Raw genomic sequence first — 18,905 nt, 5'->3', positions numbered from 1 at the left:
AGTGTTGGTGGTCTCCTCCGCTCTGCAGCCTCGGGAGTGCCCACCTGACCAGGCGGTGAGGTCTCTCTCCCACGGGGTTTGTCACATTAAGGGCTCTTTACTGCATGGTCATCTTTCCCACCATGAATAAACCTGCCACATCACTTGAAAAATGATTAACCTTGGAATTAAAGGCATTTCCTCAACACTTGAGCACTCTACTTGTTACCAACATTGTTAGTGGCAGAGATCAGGCCTTGGCAGTCTTGATACCCTAGGCTTGGCCACTTGTCCTCCATTAGCCAGTGAATGCTGACAAAGAATGATTTGTCATTAGACAAAGACAGAAAAACAGAGATAGGCAGACAGACAGATGGACAAAGACTGACTTATACGCCACATCACAGAGAAGAACAAAGACATTAAATGGCCACTCCCCACCCAAGGAAGGCTTCCAGTTCCTGACACTGAGTTTAGGTTTAAATAGAAGGGGAAAAAAAACACAGTTACGCAGTCCTTGTCAAGGTAGCCCCACTCATCAACATTGTCTCAACCTGTTTCGCCTACAAGATGATCTAGCAAGTTATGAGAACTGTGTGGGGAGATAAGCCTCCTCGCTGTATAAGGAAGAACTTCAACTTTCTCTTTCTCCCAACGTGAGACTCCTGGAGAAGTTCCAATTTCTTGAGCTCTTTTGTTCTAGCTGTACTACAGCCCAAGGGGGTGGGACATTAGTGTCTCCTTAGAAGATCTTCTTTCCAGTGAGGACAGCTACAGACTTACTAAGCGACATGTTCGTGCTGCTTTGTGGAGCTAATACAAATAAATCTGTACAATTTCAAGTCAATGATGTGGAACCAGATGTTACCAATAGAAAAGTACGTGGTGCCTTTAAAATAGCACACAAATACACAGAGACCTAGCATGACCTTTTGCAATGATGATAACCCTAAATAAAACAGCCTATCATCTACTTCCCAGTTACCAACGCCAATAAAATAGAGAAAGTAAAGTTTTAATGCTGTTTGTAACATAATACACCCTGGTTTACAGCTTTCCATGTCCTTCAACTGCTGTTTCAGTAATTTCTTATTATTCCTGTTTAGTTTCAATTTACTTGGCTTATGAAATTAAAATGCCTAAAGTAAGTTAATGCCAGAATTAACCACTATGGAAATAATTCCGTTTTTAATCTTCTCGTGAAAATCACCTCAAATTACAGAAGCTAATCATTATTTTCAGTGACTCTAAGTGCAAGTAAATTGCTAACATAAGCCGACACCAAATCTACTATGCTTGACAAAAAATTTGCAATTCATATGATTTGGATATTTTCAATTTAATAATTGTATTTTATCAAAGAAAGATGTATAAATGAAACTCAATATTGAATGCCTAGAAGCTCATTTGGTGCCTTTTTCTAGAAAAAAAAATAGGAAAAATTCTCTCATGTATTCTATTCCTAGAGATACAAAGAAGCTAGAAGATTCCTTATCAACGTCAAAATAGATGCTAGGAACTAAAAGGAATAATATTCTGAAGAAGTTTTTAAATACAAGATTTTATTTATAGTAGTAAAATCAACTTTTCAAATACCTTAAATGCATTCTGTTAATATTTTACTATTAAGTGTGAATGCTATTGTTTTAGAGTTTCTATTGCTGTGGGGAGACATTATGACCACAGTCAGTCCTACAAAAGAAAACATTTATTTGTTGGCTGGCTTACAGTTCAGAGGTGTAGTCCACTGTCATCATGGCAGGAAGCATGGTGGCATGTAGGCAAACATGACACTGAAGAAGGAGCTGAGAATTCTACATCCAGATATGTAGGTAGCAAGAAGAGAAAATGACACTGGGCCTGGATTGAGCAAACATCAAAGCCCTCTACCCAAGTGACGCACTTCCTCCAACAAAGCCTCATCTACTAATGGTGCCACTCCTTATGTGCCTATGGAGGCCATTTTCATTCAAACCACCACACATATTTTTCTCTTTTTTCAAGGTCTGATTATTTATTTGTTACTCTTATTTTTGACTGCATTCAAACATAGAAGTAGAAGTTCTCAGTGAGGGCAGCCCACATCTCTCAGCAATATGTTCCCAGAGTTTTATTCTGATGTCCTTCATTCTCTTGGACAAATGTTTAGATCATTCTTCTGCAGCTGCTGCTGCTTCTTCTTCTTCTTCTTCTTCTTCTTCTTCTTCTTCTTCTTCTCCTCCTCCTCCTCCTCCTCCTCCTCCTCCTCCTCCTGCTGCTGCTGCTGCTGCTGCTGCTGCTTCTGCTACTTCTTCCTCCTCCTCCTCCTCTCTCTCTCTCTCTCTCTCTCTCTCTCTCTCTCTCTCTCTCTCTCTCTCTCTGTGTGTGTGTGTGTGTGTGTGTGTGTGTGTGTGTGTGTGTGTGTGTTTTCAGAGCACTACATTGGTATTCATGCTGCAGGCCATGTGGACCAGCCACTGATCCTGTATACTTTGGTCTTGGGCTTGTTGTCTACATTGTTTAAGGACACTCTGATAACATACTGGTAGGCATCCTCTTCTCTGGAGCTTTATAAAGCTTTAAGAGTCTGCTAGCACTTTTGGGTTCCAATCACCAAGGTATCTGTCAGTCCAGGAATACTCTTCTCTCCTTCTTTTACAATAACAAAGCTGAGGATAGTCAATCCAAACTGACATGCTTGCTCTTCCTCTCTTCAATTCTTGATCCACAACAAGAACACCCCTTACTCAACAGCAGGCACACTCTGCCATTAACCATGATGGGTTGTTTCATGAGAAAACCTTGTTTGTGATTCCCACCACTGATTCAGACCACATGACTCTTTACTTTTCATCCAGACTATAAACTGCTACTTCTATGAGTCTGTATTTCCATCGAAAGTAGGAACTTGATATTCATCATCCACTTCAGTGAATTTCTGACAGCTAGCGACTGGAAAAGGCATAGTCAACCTCATCTTGATATGGCCAACCACCTAGAGGGTGCCTCAAAAACGAGCAAATTTTATTTTTATTAATTGTAACTAGCCAAACTTGAATAATCTAAGTGTTCTTAGTTTCATTCTAGCAACACTAAAATTATTGAAGAATTTGGAGCAAAACTGTAGTGGCTATTCCTGGTTGTCAACTTGACCATATCTGGAATGAATTGGAAGGCTCACCTTTGATCCTGATCTTGAGGCTGGGAGATACAAATTACTGACCTGGATCTTAGTATGGAGATCTTGAGGCAAAATGGCTAATTAAGGGAGAAATGACCTTGGGTCAAGATTCCACCCAGCTAAATTTAGGTCCAGGGATGGGAGTACCTCTCAGCTCCTCCTGCACCATGCCTGCCTGGATGCTGCCATGCTCCCGCCTTGATGATAATGGATTGAACCTCTGAACCTGTAAGCCAGCCCCAATTAAATGTTGTCCTTTATAAAACTTGCATTGGTCATGGTATCTGTTCACAGCAATAAAACCCAAACTAAAACAAATACACATATAGAAACCGAAAAAGTTGAAGAACTTGTGCTCACTTATCTACAAGCAACATAAAGATTTCCCTAAATGCAAATACAGCGGGTTCTCGAATGTGTAAATAAAGACATTGTGCTGGCTTGTTTTATGTCAACTTGACACAAGCTAGTGTCCCTGGAGAGGAGGAAGCCTCAGTTGAGAAAATGCCTCCATAAGATCCTGCTGAGGGCAAGCCTATAGAGCATTATCTTAATTAGAGATTGATGAAGGAGAGGCCAGTCCATTTTGGGTAGGGTCATCTCTGGGCTTGTGGCCCTGGGTTCTATAAGAGAGCAGGCTGAGCAAGCCATGAGGAGCAAACCAGTGAGCAGCATTCTCCATGGCTGACCAACAGGGATTTAGAAGCATAAGTCAGATAAAACCCTCCCCCGCCCCCAAGTTGCTTTTGTTATGGTGTTTCATCACAGCAATAATAGCCCCAAATAAAACAGACATTATTTAATGGGTTCTTGGGTACATAATTAGCAGTTTGCTCTTTGATAATCTTCATTCTTTGACAATATTTATTCTCTTCACTTAGTTCAGGGCATTCTCTTTGATCATTGGCATTCCATTAAAGTGCACAAAGGTTCCCAAACTAAAGTTAATACACATGATCTGCATGAAGTCACCGTCCACGTTATGTGCAAATGACAGGTCACCAATGCTGGAATTCATCACCTATTCCCGTTGGGTAACCTGAACATCAGTGCCAGGTCTTCGTGAACAATGCTACTTTGAACACGTTTTGAAACATTTTATTCCTCTTTCAGAACACTCATTTGTTTAACAACATTCTGGTTTTAAGTTTTTCTGCATTTCTTGATTCTGGTTTCTTCACTTTTTTTTTTAGTTAACTAAGTTGTTTATTCACTTCATGTCCTGATTGCAGCTTCCCCTCTCTCCTCTCCTCCCAGTCCCTCCCTGTCACTTCCCCTTCCTCCTATACACCCCTCTTCCCCTTCTCCACAGAAAAGGGGAAGTCTCCCTGGACATCAACTAACCCCAGCATATCAAGCCTCAGCAAGACTAGGTATATCCTCTTCCACTGAGGCTAGACAAGGCAGCCTAGTTAGTGGAAAGAAATCCAGAGGCAGGTAATGTACTCAGAGACAGCCCCTTCTCCCACTTTAGCAGGAGTCCCATTTGACAACTGCTATACATGGGCAGAGGACCTAGGTCTGCCACATTCATGCTGTCTGGTTGGTGGCTCAGTCTTTGTGAGCGCCCTATCGGCCCAGGTTAGTTGATTCTGTAGGTTTTCTTGTGATGTCCTTGACCTCTATGACTCCCTCAATCCTTCCCCACCTCTTCCACAGGATTCCTCAAGCTCTATTCACTGTTTGGTGGTATGTAGGTCTCTGCACCAGCTTCCAACTGGGTTTCTTCACCTTTTTTTTTTATTTAAGCAAAACTCAGAAGTATCAATATTGGAAAGTCCAGAGTGCTAAACTGCCCTAAGATATGGTAAGACCAGATACAAATCAATAGTGAAACCTAGATGTTTTTAATGTTACCAGTTATAACACAAAGTTACTAGTATTTAAAAAGAAACATTTCACATGAAATCTAGAGATTTGGGGTTCCCTTTTAGTGGGATATCCAGCTCGTTGGCACCATTATTAAGCACCAGTAATAACAGGTTTTCATTTAGTAATGCCAAGAACACTTTAGGTCATGTACTCTCTACTACCTCCTACTACCTCACCCCTCACCCCTTCCTTAATCTTCCTACCCACCCCCAGAAATCTGGATTTCAAGCCTCAATGAAATAACAGCTTAAATGGACTACTCATTGCGTTCTCTAGAAATGACTTTGTGAAAGGAGCTTTACTTTATGAAGATGTCACCCGATGTACACACACACACACACACACACACACACACACACACACACACATACACAAATACACACACACACAGACATATACTTGCCTCTCCCTTTGCCTATCATTGTTTTTCACTTCAAAAGTTATATGTTGTTAGAGACATAGACGATTGGACCTGGGGATTTTCAAATGAAAAAAAAAAATGAGCTAGTCTCCATCATTCTGAGAACTTATAGAGTGAGGACCTTCTCCAATCAGAGGGTTCTCCATCCACTGTCACATTGAAAACTCCTGCGACCATTTCCCCTTAAGAAATCTGAAGATGCTTTTCCATAAGACATAAGTTCTCTCCCTCATTTCCTCATGCCTGGACTTGAATTCAAGACTGTCTCCTCCACCAATCTATCTCTTGTTTGTTTCGGTAGAAGTGGTGGCAACGTGATCGTGCCGTTAACTTGATGAACTCTAGAACAGTGTTTCTCAACCGTCCTAATGCTTCGACCCTTTAACACAGTCCTTCACGTTGTGGAGTCTCCCAACCATAAAGCTATTTTCATTGCTACTTCATAACTTTAATTTTCCTACTGTTATGAATTATAATACAAATATCTGATACCCAGAGTATCTGATATGCAATCCCTGTGAAAGGGTCATTCGACAACCCTAGAGGAGTCCCCACCCACAGCTTGAGAACCACTGCTCTAGAATCACCCAGAGAATGGGCGTCTGGACAAACCTGTGGCAGGTCATTTTTATCGCATTCCCTGAAGTTCCAAAGACCTGCCCACTGTGAGTGGCTCTATTCTCTGACTAGGATCCTGGAGCATATAAGTAAAGGAAAGAAGCTAAACACGCATTTATACTATACTTCCTGGTTGTAGATACATGTGACTGCGGGCTAGAGATGCACGTGACCTCAAACCTCCACCTGCCCAATTAGCTTCCCTGATTTGATCAACTGTACTCCTGAGCTGTGATCCAGAAAAAAAAAAATAATCTATTCTTCCTTCCTTAAATTGCATCTGTCAGGATATTTTATGACCATAACTAAAATAACTAAGATAGAAACTGGTACTAAAAAGTGTGGCTAGTGCTGGGACAATCCCGACCATGTGGTTCTCACCCATTAAAAGCATTTTGTGAGTTCAAGAATTTAAAAATTTGGAACTTTGCGTTTAAAAAAAAATTTTTTTTTGAATTGCACAAGAAGAATTTAGTGGGCCGCTCCGACAAGACTATGGAAGAAATGAATTCTGAGAGAAGAAAATGGAGGCTGTCTCACAGGTGGAAGAGGGGGACAAGCACTTTCTTAGGATCTGGGGTAAGGGACATTCACGTAACATTTTAGCTAAGAATCTGTCTTCATTCTGCCCATGTCCTGAGAACTTCAATGAAGTTGAATTTAAAGATAATAGACTCGTTTGCTTGGGCATGGATAAAAATTCCAGACAAGCCCAGTGCAGAGGACAAATTACACATATGCTCAGAGGTCATTGAGTAGAGCTGGGAAGGAGAAACCTTAATTGCGAGGAGGAATGCAGGATATTGGAAATGCCAGGGCTGTGGGATGTCCACCAGCAAGGACTGCAAGAGTAGAGTGGAGTCAGACTAAGACTAAGACGTTAACTGACAAGTGGCAAAGACGCAGGCGTGTGGCAGCCATGTCCACTGAAACAGCAAACGTTGGGAAGCCAGCACAGCTGTTAGACAAAGTTCCAGCAAAGCTGAGCCGAATGCTGCTATGGCTGTCACTCTTGTCTCTCACTTTTAAGTTTTGGTCTGTGCCTGTTGCCTTCTTGGGCACTTTCTGCACTGTGATTCATTTTATGTCTTTTCCAGAGAAAATAATGTCTGAGTCTTTTTTCTGGAAAGTTCTAAACTTACTATCCCTTTAGCCTTTAGGGAAATAACTTTATCTGGCCCTACTTGAAAGTCTTCCTTATGCGCTAGAGACTGGGAAGCTAGGAATTCCTAAATGAGGCCATGACTCCAGGAATCTTCTTGGGATATCCACCCCTAAATAAATCTAAACGGTATAATTGGTGCATGGTAAACAGAGACAATTGACAAACTCTTACTGGCCAGGAGAATTAGTAACATATTCAAGACTTCCCTTTGCAATATACTTAGAACACTCTGAAAATGTAATTTAAAGATAGTGGGGTTATATAAGGTATACGGGACAGAACTCAGTAAATAAGATAGATTGGCAAAAGTAATGTTTTCTTACCTTTTAGCATAGAGGGTGAAACGACATAGTAAAGAGAGTTAGGTATTCTGTTTGTCTGGAGCACTTCAAAATTTGCAAGCATTGCCAGGCCAAAAGCAGGCTATCACATAATAAATGTGTTTGCTTTGGTGTAGACATTCTTTAGATTCTCTGAATCGGAGCTACAGGGCTGATAATAAAAATAAAATCTGTTCCATGTGTACTCTCTAATTGTAACTGAACTCGTAACCCCAGACTGCAATGAAAAATCAAATACATGTCCAGAGACAAAGTGATATGATCTGTAGCTCTTGGATAATCATTGGCCTGTCTTTGATCTGTGGAGCCTATGTTAAGAGGTAACTTGATTGCTAGTCAGTCAGAGCTGCAAGATTCCCCTGACCACCACACCTGACTCACTCCTTCCTAGCCAACTCTTCACCTCCTCTCAAGCCATCCTGTCAATGGCCCAGGAAGGCCCCACCCCCACACCAGCAGGAGTAGGACTTCCTGAGCCTTTCAGAACCCAAATGTTTACACCAACAACCCAAGATGTTGAGCACAGAGATGTGTTAAAAGCTGTTTGCTCTGCTGTATTTTGGGTTTGTTTCTACCTGATTTATGCTTTTGGAATAGGAGTGTGTGCTGGTTAGGTTTTTTGTCAACTCGACACAAATTAGAATTATCTGGGAAGGGGAAACAGCAATTGAGAAAGTGCTTCTACTGTCCTATAGCCAACTCCGTGGAATATTTTCCTGATTAATGCTTAATGTCGTCTTGCTCAGTCCACTGTGAGCAGTTCACCCTGAAGGTCCTGGGTTGTATAATAAAAGCAAGATGAGCAAGCCATAAAGATGAGTCCAGTAAATAACATCCCTACATGGTCTCTGCATCCGCTGAAAGAAATCAGGACAGGAACTCAAGCAGGGTTAGAACCTGGGGACAGGATCTGACACAGAGAAGATGGAGGGATGCTGCTTACTGGCTTACTCATCATGGCTTGCTCAACCTGCTTTCTCATAGGACCCAGAACCAGCCCAGAGATCGCACCATACGCAATAGGCTGGGCCCTTCCCCATGAATCACTAATTAAGAAAATGCCCTACAGAGGGATCTTATGGAGGCATTTTCCCAACTGAGGTTCCTCCTTTCAGATGACTCTAACTTGTGTCAAGTTGATACAAAACTAGCCAGTAGAGTCATGGTGTTTAGCACAGCAAATGGAAAACAGAGACAGAATGTTTACCCTGTGCCGTTATTACTGGAAGTGCCTAGCTTGTTTTTTGTTTTTTTAATTTTACAGGAGCTGGAGGTTAAGATATTGGACTTAAAAAGTACTAGAGTTTTCTTAAGTCAATGGAGCATTAAAGTTTGACTGTATTTTACATTATGAGATAAATCTAATACTTTGGGGAAAAGGGTAGGAAGTAGTCTTTAAAGTGATTTGCTTGTATATCAAGTTGACAAGAAGTAGAGTTGTGATGGTTGGTTTTGACTGTCAACTTGCCAGTTCAGAATCTCCTAAAAAAGAGCCTCTGAACATGTTTTTGAGGAATTATCTTAATTACATTACCTGATGTAGAAAGGCCCTATCACCGTGGCAACGCCACTCTCTGGACTTGGGGTCCTGAACTAGATTCAAAAGAGAAAGCTAACAACACTTGCATGCACGGTCTTTTCTCTTGACTACGCACGTGATGTGACAAATCACTTTAAGCTCCTCCTGTCTTGGCTTTCCCACCATGATGGTCTGTAACCATGAGCTAACGTAACCTCTTTTTCCTATAGGTGGCCTTGTCAGCGTATTGTTTCACAGCACCAGAAAGGAAACAGATATAACCATGAAATTACTTTCTCTTGGAATTTAAGGGGGAAAAGTATATTTCCTGAAAAACTCATATTTGAATATTATAGCATAAAAATTATCATTTATCCTACGTTAGTTTGGGAGAAAAGTAAAGGACATAAAAAAATATAAGGTTTTGGTTTTGTGACTACAGATTCTACGACAAATACTTTTGTTCCTAAATAATATCTCACCACACCTATTATTCTATGAAAGCCATGTGTTCTTTCAGATACTCAAATACTGTAAACTATTAAACCTCTTTTGAAGTAAAAGGCTGATTGTTGGTGAAACCATTAATATAAAAAAAAGTTGGTTGTTCTAAATTGTTGATCTTATTATAAATATGTTGACAGGCAGGTGAATGACTGGAATTTAGATGATTCAGCAAATAAACTGACAGATTTATAGATAAATGATAATTTTTGCTCTCTAAAAATGTTGTGTTGAATTATAGTCAGTATCAGTGCTGTGTTATGCTTTTCAACATGTTTTAGTGAAAACATTATTAGTACTTAGAGTATTGTATAACCAAGAACACGTTAGCATTAAATGAGTCATTCAAATCATCAGTATATACATCTTTATACCTTTTAATCAGAACACCAATGACTTGATTTTTCTAATATATTTAAGACACTACCTGGCATAGAGAAATGTATGCACTTGCCATATAAATTGTTCTATTAAAAGCTATGAAACAATAGTAAAACCTGAGAACTAAAGAGATTTTTAATATAAAAGCACATGGTTGACTGAAGAACTATAAGTACTCCTCTCCAAAATAAAAGGCAAATAAAAATATTAAAATTCCTTAAACTAGCTCATAAGATGTTAGATATCATGACACTGAACAAAGTATGTCTCAATGATTCCCCTCCCTCTCCCTTACACCCCTGGGACTCCATGTTTCTTCTTGTAGTTTCCTTTCCTCAGTCTCTTTTCTTCTTTCGCGACCTACACATCCTTTTGCCTACGCCTCATCCCTCCTCGTTATCTATGATGACCTTCTCTTGGTCTCCTTCCTGGTTTTCAGGCTTCACCTACACGGCACAGGAACTAGCCGCAAGATAAGTAGTTTTAAATGTTTCTGAAGGTCCTCCAAGCAAAATCTCAACAAAACTCTATTATTCCCCTTTATGAGTTTTAATGTTAACATTTTACAATGTTCATCGGGATAAAAATGATAACAGTGAAACAACACGTCCCCAAGAGGAGTTCCAAAATACCTCCTGCTGGATCTGAAGTACAACCTGGCTCATTCTTACCACGAGAGGCACAGTACGAATTCACGTAGAGTGTTCTTCTGCGTGTACTGACATCTGTAATGCATGCTTATGCTCATCAGATTACCAAATATCAGAGCACTCATAAAGCCTGAAAAACTATGGATGGTATAAATAAAAAAAAAAAAAAGACACCACTGACCAGGCTGAGTACAGTCATATTTGTGTTTAAAAAGTCTTAGTAGTCAATAGCAGAAAGAAATCAAGAGTTTCCAGAATATTTTCCAATTTCTTCTACCGTGTGGACAAGTGTAGACGTGATAAAATCTGAATAATAGATAAATTATAAGATTTCCCTAACACTGGTTTCCATTCGGTAGAACTTCAATCAAAAGAATTGTTCACAGTTCATTAACAAAAAAAACATACCACCTGGGGCTCTGTTGGGAAATGATAACACCAACATCCAGCCATACACTCAAAGAAGCCAGGAACCAAAGTGGCATCAAATTTTCTCCCAGTTGGTTGCACAGGCATTAGAAGCCCTTTACCTATGTAAAAGGTAAAGCTGAGTTAAACCCTCATAATAAACCATAAATTGAGGGGAAATTGTAAAATAAGTGTTTGTTTCCTCAAAAACATTCAAAGTAACATTTCCTTATTTGTTTGTTTCTTTCTCTTTTTTTCTTTTTTTCGGAGCTGGGGACCGAACCCAGAGCCTTGCGCTTGCTAGGCAAGCGTTCTACCACTGAGCTAAATCCCCAACCCCGTAACATTTCCTTATGATGCAGCTATACCAGTCCTGAGTATGTGGCCAATGACTGTACATCAGTGTACCACAGAGATACCTGGTCATCTGTGCTGTCTGCAGCACTATCCACAATCGTTATGGGATCACCTGATATGCATCTAAAAGTGAGTGGATTAAAGAGTGCTGTTTAGAGCCTCCAGGGACTAAGCCACTACCCAAAGACTATACATGGATTGACCCTGGGCTCCAACCTCATAGGTAGCAATGAATAGCCTAGTAAGAGCACCAGTGGAAGGGGAAGCCCTTGGTCCTGCCAAGGTTGGACCCCCAGGGGAATGCCGGGGGGAGGGGGAATGAGTTGGGGGAGCACCCTTATGGGGAAGGGAGAAGGGGTAGGGGGCTTATGGACAGGAAACTGGGAAAGGGAATAACATTTGAAATGTAAATAAAGAAATATATCCAATAGAAAAAGAGAATCAATGAAAAATAAAAGTGCTGTTTAAATACACAGTGGCGTTCTGTTCAGCTGGAAAGAACAATGAAATCATGTCATTTGCCAAAAAGACATGTACAGAACTGTAGAGCATCGCGTCAAACAAAATAAGACAGACTCAGAAAAAAAAAATATCGGGTGGTTTCTGTCATACAAAAAAGCCTAGGTATTAAGATCGCGTGTAAATAAGACATGAGAGCAACAGGGTTGGTTCCTGGGAGGAGGAAGAAGCCCGAGAGGAGGGAAGGGGGCCAAGGGTATGAGTAAAGCCCATGATGTGCATAAACAAAAAAGTCTGAAGGAAATCCACTTTGCCTAATGATTATACAGTCATAAAATATTTTAAGGATATGAATACATTAATAAAAGAAACCCCCTATTTAGTACCTGCAACAACTCCCAGAGGTCAGATTGAGAGAGAGAGAGAGAGAGAGAGAGAGAGAGAGAGAGAGACCAAGTTCTTCCCAGGTCTCGGTAAACAGCCTCTTCTGCAATACATTCCCCCCTCTATCTTTCTGACAAAACCCTAATTGCGTCTCAGAAGACCCAGAGGTGTCAGCAGCAACCTCATCCCCATGTATTTCAATTCCAAAACTAACTGCCCGTTTCTCCCCTTTGTGAAACGTGTTTCCCCCGCAATGCTGTCTGTTTGCCATTGTTGAGTGGTCTGTTCCTTTCCTACCCTTTCAGATCCTACCTCTGTACCGAGGACTTAGAGACGACTTCTGCCAAAACCAGGGATAAAGCCTAGCACCTACCTCTACCTTCACTGTCTCCTTCACAGTCTTAAAGCTTTGAGTCAAATGAAAGTAAGATTGAGACACCCTGGAGCAGTGTTTCTCAACCTGGGCATATAACCATCAGAAAACATGTATTCTGATGGTGTGGGAACTGAAACCCTGCTCGGTAGCAAAATTACAGTTACAAAATAACAATGAAAATGAATTTGCAGGTGGGGGTTCCTAAAACCGTTAGAAATATGTGTTTTCTGGTTGTCACAGGTTGCGAACCGCTGTCCTGGAGGTACAGAGATTAGCAGAAGGAGGGAGGAGCCATAAGAGGAAAGGTAGGAGGTGCAGAGGGTGGGGGTGGGGGGATATCCACACAGACTTCTGTCATTGGTGGTATATCTGAGATGAGATTGGAGCCTGACACTGTCAAGTGGAAGTCTGACCCTCTTTTGCTGTTGTTCAACCTTGGTCTATTTCAAGTTAAGTATGAGGAGTTGGCTGTCAAGATACTCATGTTGAATTGTGATTGATGAAATGAGCTCACTCCGACTCAGTGGTGATCAGGAAATCGTGTGAATGGGACAAATTGTCTAGTGTACAAACCGTGCTACCCAAAGCTAGGTCTGGGAACGTGAGGACAATGTGGTCGGGTAGAGATCTGAGATACTCGCCAAGCTCAGGTCACGTGACCTTACTTAGAGCAGAAATATGGGGATGGTATGGAGAGCAGAGGTCTAGGCCACTCACCAGGCTGGAACGATGGCATTGGATGGTGATTTTGGGCACTCAAACCCGAGGTCAAGAGGTTAGTCATGACTGGACATGGAAAAGTAAGGAGGTTTACCGCTGGCTTTATAAATGGCTGGTAGGAACGACAAGAGTCCAAACAGCTTCCTTTAAAATACAAAATGGACTAACGTAAATGAAATGTTTAAAAGGGAGCGACCTCTAGAAATGAACAATTCTAAATGAAAGGCCAACGTGAATATCCAAACGCAGGCTGCATACCTGAAGAGGCAGGCAGACCCCAGCACTGAAGAACTCCTGAAAAAAAAATCCCTGCAGAGTTTCTCCCAACTTTGATATCATAAAATTTAAAATCCAACACCCCCCAAAATCATAAAGATATTACAGTAAGTACGCGATCTAATTTCATTAGACACTCATTAGTTACTCCCGCTGAGAAATCCTTTAATGATATTATGTTTGCACAATTCTGCTATGAAAGCAAAATAAGACTTTTAGCACAGGAGAGAGAAAAAAGTAAAAGCTGCCAAGTCCTCTAATAAGCTCGCTGTACTCAGAAACACGTCAAGGAAAACACATTGCTAACCTCAAAATATTATAAAGTAGCCTTTAATAAAAACTGACCCAAAAATTTAGCAAAATAGACGGGAAAGCCAATTATAATATAACTAATCCTTCCTGAGAGGAAAAGGGGGATCAAAAGGATTTATGAGTAACTTTGTTATATTTAAGAGAATTTTAATATAATCATTTAAAATATTTTCATCATTCCTACATTATACTGTCTATGTTATAATTAATAGAGGAAATAACATTTCCATTGTGAAACTAGCTTTTAATTGGTGCTGAATCTTTGTATCTTTTGAGATTATTACCCCTAATAAATAATTTGTGTTGCTATCCATAAAAATTTTTAATGTAGAAATGCTCTCAGAAACAACCAGAATAATTATTAAAAACAAAAATTTGGAAATCCCTTGGTAAGAACTATATACATCAAAGCTTTTTGTTATTAAATTGCAATTTCATTAATGCTTATAATTATGTAGAAAATAGAACTCAAACAATACATTTTAATAAAAGCCTGACATCCCTTTGTGCATTGTTTGACAAGCACTAGTACAAGGTCTATAGGATGCCGTAAACCAATTTCTTTCTAGAAAGAACTTGTGATTACATGGAAAGTAAGAACACAGATAACTATGGAAAGAAGAATTTCCAGAAATGAAGAAGAGAAAGAAATGGTACTCAGGTCTTCATTGATACTTCAGCCCCTGGGGAAACAAGGGGAGCAGGGCAGAAGCACCATGTCTAACAGAGAACTTTGAAAAGTACTCTTAATTAAAATTATCGAAGAATTTTAAGGTAAAACGTATCAGATGACACTTTATCCTTAAACTAATGGAGAGGGTAGAAGTGTGTAAAGAGGACCCATCCCACCTCAGATTCTGAGTAACGCCCTGCTATGGCACCAGGTGATCCACAAATCATGCGTTCAAGTGTCTCCCACAGCTGATTTACACAGTTAGCATCTAAAGCTGCATCTGAACACCTCTTTGCGTTTCTTTGAGCTATAAATGACACCATGAGCATGTATGCCTGGAATAACATTTCAACCCTGTAATAGATTTGCTTTCATGTAAGTTAATGATGAGATGGACGTTAGTCTCATATACTTTTTTTTTTCAAAATGTCTAGGAAATGAGCTTTGAACCTTGAACATACAATAAATAATTTTCCCCAGAATTAGAGAATAATCAGTAATGAAATAGTAAGATAGTGTTGTTTGGGGGTTTCTTTGGGTTGCTGTTGTTCTTGTTCTTGTTTTGGTCTCTTTTTTTAAGACTTATTTATTTAATGTATATGGATGCACTGTAGCTGTCTTTAGACACACCAGAAGAGGGTATCGGACTTTATTTCAGATGGTTGTGAGTCACCATGTGGTTGCTGGGAATTGAACTCAGGAACTCTGGAAGAGCAGTCAGTGCTCTTAACCACTGAGCCATCTCTCTGGCCCTGTTTTTGGTCTTTTTTAATTAATCATTTTATTTCTTTACATCCCAAATGTTGCCCTCTCCCAGTTCCCCTCCCAGAATTCTTCCCCCCTCCCCTCCCCGTCCTTTTAGCCTCTGAGAGGGTGCACCCCTTCATCTCCCTAGGAATCCCCCTTCCCTAGGGCATCAAGTCTCTATAGGATTAGTCACACCCTCTCCCACTGAGACCAGACAAGTCAGGCCTACGCTACGTATGTGCCAGGGGCCTTGGACCTATCCGTGTATGCTCTTTGGTTGGTGGCTTTGTCTCCGGGAGCTCCCAAGGGTCCAGGTTAGTTGTAACTGTTGGTCTTCCTATGTGGTTGTCCTGCCTTCAGCTCCTTCAATTCTTTTCCTAACTCTTCCTTGCATAGGGGTCCCAACCTCAATCTAATTATTTTTAATCAAATGAGCTTTCCTAGATAGCCATCAACCAATATTAAATATGTCATTTAAATATTAAATATTTTATATTATAATTTCTGAGCTTTGTGGAAGGGAGTATTTGCATACTTAATTTTAAGTTTACATTTATAAACTGAATAAAACCCTTCTGCAGAAAGCGTAGCAAGTATGTCAAACAATAGCATGCTCCACCTCAGTCAATAAAATCTAGACTTTGGTGAACATGAGAACTGGGGCTATTAGGAGAGTTGTTTCTATTTGAATGGGATTTTTCTGTGATTTTTATGCTGTCTGGTTTTTTACAGTTCTCCTTGTTTCTGTTTGCGTTGGTGTTGTTTATTTGTTTATTTGGCTGTGTTTTAATAATTATAGCCTCTATTTTGACTTAGGAAAGAAAACTGTCTATATCTAGAAGCTAAGACTACTATTGGCCCAGTGGCATAGTATTCTGGACTTTCACACACAAAAATGAGAAAAAGAAAATCAGCCTGATTATTTTTGAATGGGCAAAAATAAACCATTGGGAGTAGATATCCTATACCTAGTAATAATTACTACAGATTAAGGTAAACAATGTGTAGCATAAGTCCTTTGAGCCCTCAATAGTCAATGTCGTTAATAGTCTATATGGTTTTAGCTATCACAAAGGAAACAATGTGGCATCTACAATGGGAAACCTGTTGGTTTTAACCCTAAATAAGTTCCAATTCAAATGCACAATTTGAGGAACAGTATACTAACTTCATACCTAAAGAAATTGAAATGGCCATAACACAAAGTCCATGGAGCTTAATGTGTTCTAGATTGAAATAAACCCAGAGAGGAGTGAGCAAGTGTGGAGAATAAAGGAGACAGAGAAATGGAAAAGGAAGGATTGGGGAAGGAAAGAAAGAATGGGGAAAGAGGAGAGAGGGAGGAAGAAAAGAAGAAGAAGAAGAAGAAGAAGAAGAAGAAGAAGAAGAAGAAGAAGAAGAAGAAGAAGAAGAAGAAGAAGAAGGAGAAGGAGAAGGAGAAGGAGAAGGAGAAGGAGAAGGAGAAGGAGAAGGAGAAGGAGAAGGAGAAGGAGAAGGAGAAGGAAGAAGAAGAAGAAGAAGAAGAAGAGGAGGAGGAGGAGGAGGAGGAGGAAGAAGAAGAAGAAGAAGAAGAAGAAGAAGAAGAAGAAGAAGAAGAAGAAGAAGAAGAAGAAGAAGAAGAAGAAAGAGATTGATTCTCATACCTATGTCATGCATTTTAGAGACATAGATATGAGTATGAATGTTGTACTTAAAGGTACTGTAGCTTGTGGTTCTCTCTTGCTGTGATCACAATCTATGATTACACAACAGGTGCATATTGAGGGTTCTAAGATGTAGGTCATGTGTCTTACAGCCTATAGCTTGATTTAGTAGATAGATCATAGCAGATTTAACATTAGCATGGTATAGCTTATCAAAACACAATATGTTGTGGCTTGGGCCCTGGTTATTCCTCCCAGTCCCATGCTCCCAGAAATAAGACTCAGATTCAAGATGTATTTAGAAATACTTTAGCCATATAGCTAGGCCCTTCTCTGACTAGATATAATTTAAAATATCCCATATACTCTAGACTACATTCTGCCTTGTGGCTGGTTACCTGTGCTCAGGTTCATCTTGTCACCTTTCCGGGCAAATCCCAACCCCCTTCTCTCCCAGAATTCTTTCTCCTCCAGATGTCCCATCTTCTATTTCCTACCTAATCCATAGGCCATAGGCTTTTTGATTGACAGGTGATACATCCATACAATGCACAAGATGTTCTCACTACAATACATGTTACATTCATAAATCATTCAATGTAGGCAAAAAGCTATTATACTACACTACTATAATTTTGTACTCCATCAAGCAGAAAATTTTACTAAAACAACAGAGTGTTTTTAAAAATAATTTTTTTAACAGATTACCACCTTAAGAGAGGTTAAAATGAACAAAAAGAAGCAATGTTCTGCAAGGAAATAGGTGTTTATAGAAAAGCAATTTCATTTCCTGTATATCCAGGTATTGTCCTGGTTACTAAATTTCCAAGAAAAAAATATAAGAAGGTAATGAATCAAATATAAGTATCATGCATATGGCTGGACAAGCAGTAGAGCTTACCTAGTGGCCTTTGTCACTCATTGCTACCCTTATAGGGGCCATTTAAATTCTACCAATGAGACTGGTTCTTATGAATTATTAGAATCCAAAGCAGAATATGATTTTTTTTAGTTCTGTCTTGCAAGAAAGTTAAATTGGATGGTCAATGTCCACTTTCCATGGTCAGTTCATCCACTCAAAGAATGGACCATCTTGGGTAAAACAATAGATGAAAAGCATGGCACTATGCTGATTGTCTTAACTTTGGTAGATTTGTTCCAAAAATAAAAGGTTAATAGAAGGGCTGGAGAGATGGTTCAGTGGTTAAGAGCACTGACTGCTCTTCAGAGGTCCTGAGTTCAAATCCCAGCAAGCACAAGGTGGCTCACACCCATCTGTAATGAGATCTGATGCCCTCTTCTGGTGTGTCTGAATAGTACAGTGTACTTACATATAATAAATATGTCTTTAGAAAAGGTTAATAGAAGCACTACACGTTCCATTAGAAAGAAAGAACAGGGAAAGGAAGAGAAGGAGGAAGGAAGAAAGGAAGGAGGGGAAGGGATGGCAAAAGAAAGGGAAAGGGAAGAAGGAAGGAAGGATAAGGGAGGAAGGAAGAAGGGAGGGATGGAGGGAGGGAGGAAGTGGGGGAAGAAGAAATGTGTGGGAATAACTTTGTAACCAAGTTAATAATATGCCTTGAGATCATTCAAATTGATGCATTATATCCATTTTCCTATTGGTACCAGGCCTATTTAAATTTAACTTGCCTTTCAAAATCAACATAACCAACTTTACTATATGTGTAATTCCCATGTAATACTTTGCAAGCTAAGTTTTTATCTTTCCAATTTTTTATGTTTATGAGTGCTTTACCTGTATGTACATCTATACCACTTGTGGGCCAGATCCACATAGATACCAGAAAGGGCATCAAATCCCTGAAACTGGACTTAGAGTTATGAGCCACCATGTGGGTACTAGGAACCAAACCCGGGTCCTTTAGAAGATTAATAGGTACTCTTTAACCCCTGAGTCATCTCTCCAGCTACAACATTTC

At 40.0% G+C, this 18,905-nt stretch overlaps 1 long non-coding RNA gene across 2 annotated transcripts in view; it reads right to left on the bottom strand.

The window, feature by feature from the left end:
- The window catches only part of LOC120093828 (uncharacterized), a 143,713-nt gene that overhangs the window by 53,365 nt on the left and 71,443 nt on the right, over positions 1-18,905 (bottom strand). The window contains exon 1 of one of the 2 annotated variants that reach the window (XR_015624940.1): positions 13,312-13,458. The exons of the other annotated variant lie outside the window; for it this stretch is intronic. This is a non-coding gene — a long non-coding RNA (uncharacterized LOC120093828). Of the gene's footprint in view, positions 1-13,311; positions 13,459-18,905 lie in introns of those variants that run through there. 2 annotated transcript variants of the gene reach the window in all.

The sequence above is a fragment of the Rattus norvegicus genome, chromosome 7 (assembly GCF_021556685.1).
Source record: "Rattus norvegicus strain SHRSP/BbbUtx chromosome 7, alternate assembly SHRSP_T2T, whole genome shotgun sequence".
In the NCBI taxonomy this organism is placed as follows: Eukaryota; Metazoa; Chordata; class Mammalia; order Rodentia; family Muridae; genus Rattus; species Rattus norvegicus.
Note: the sequence above shows the minus strand (reverse complement) of the source record. Positions and strands in the feature narration are given on the sequence as shown.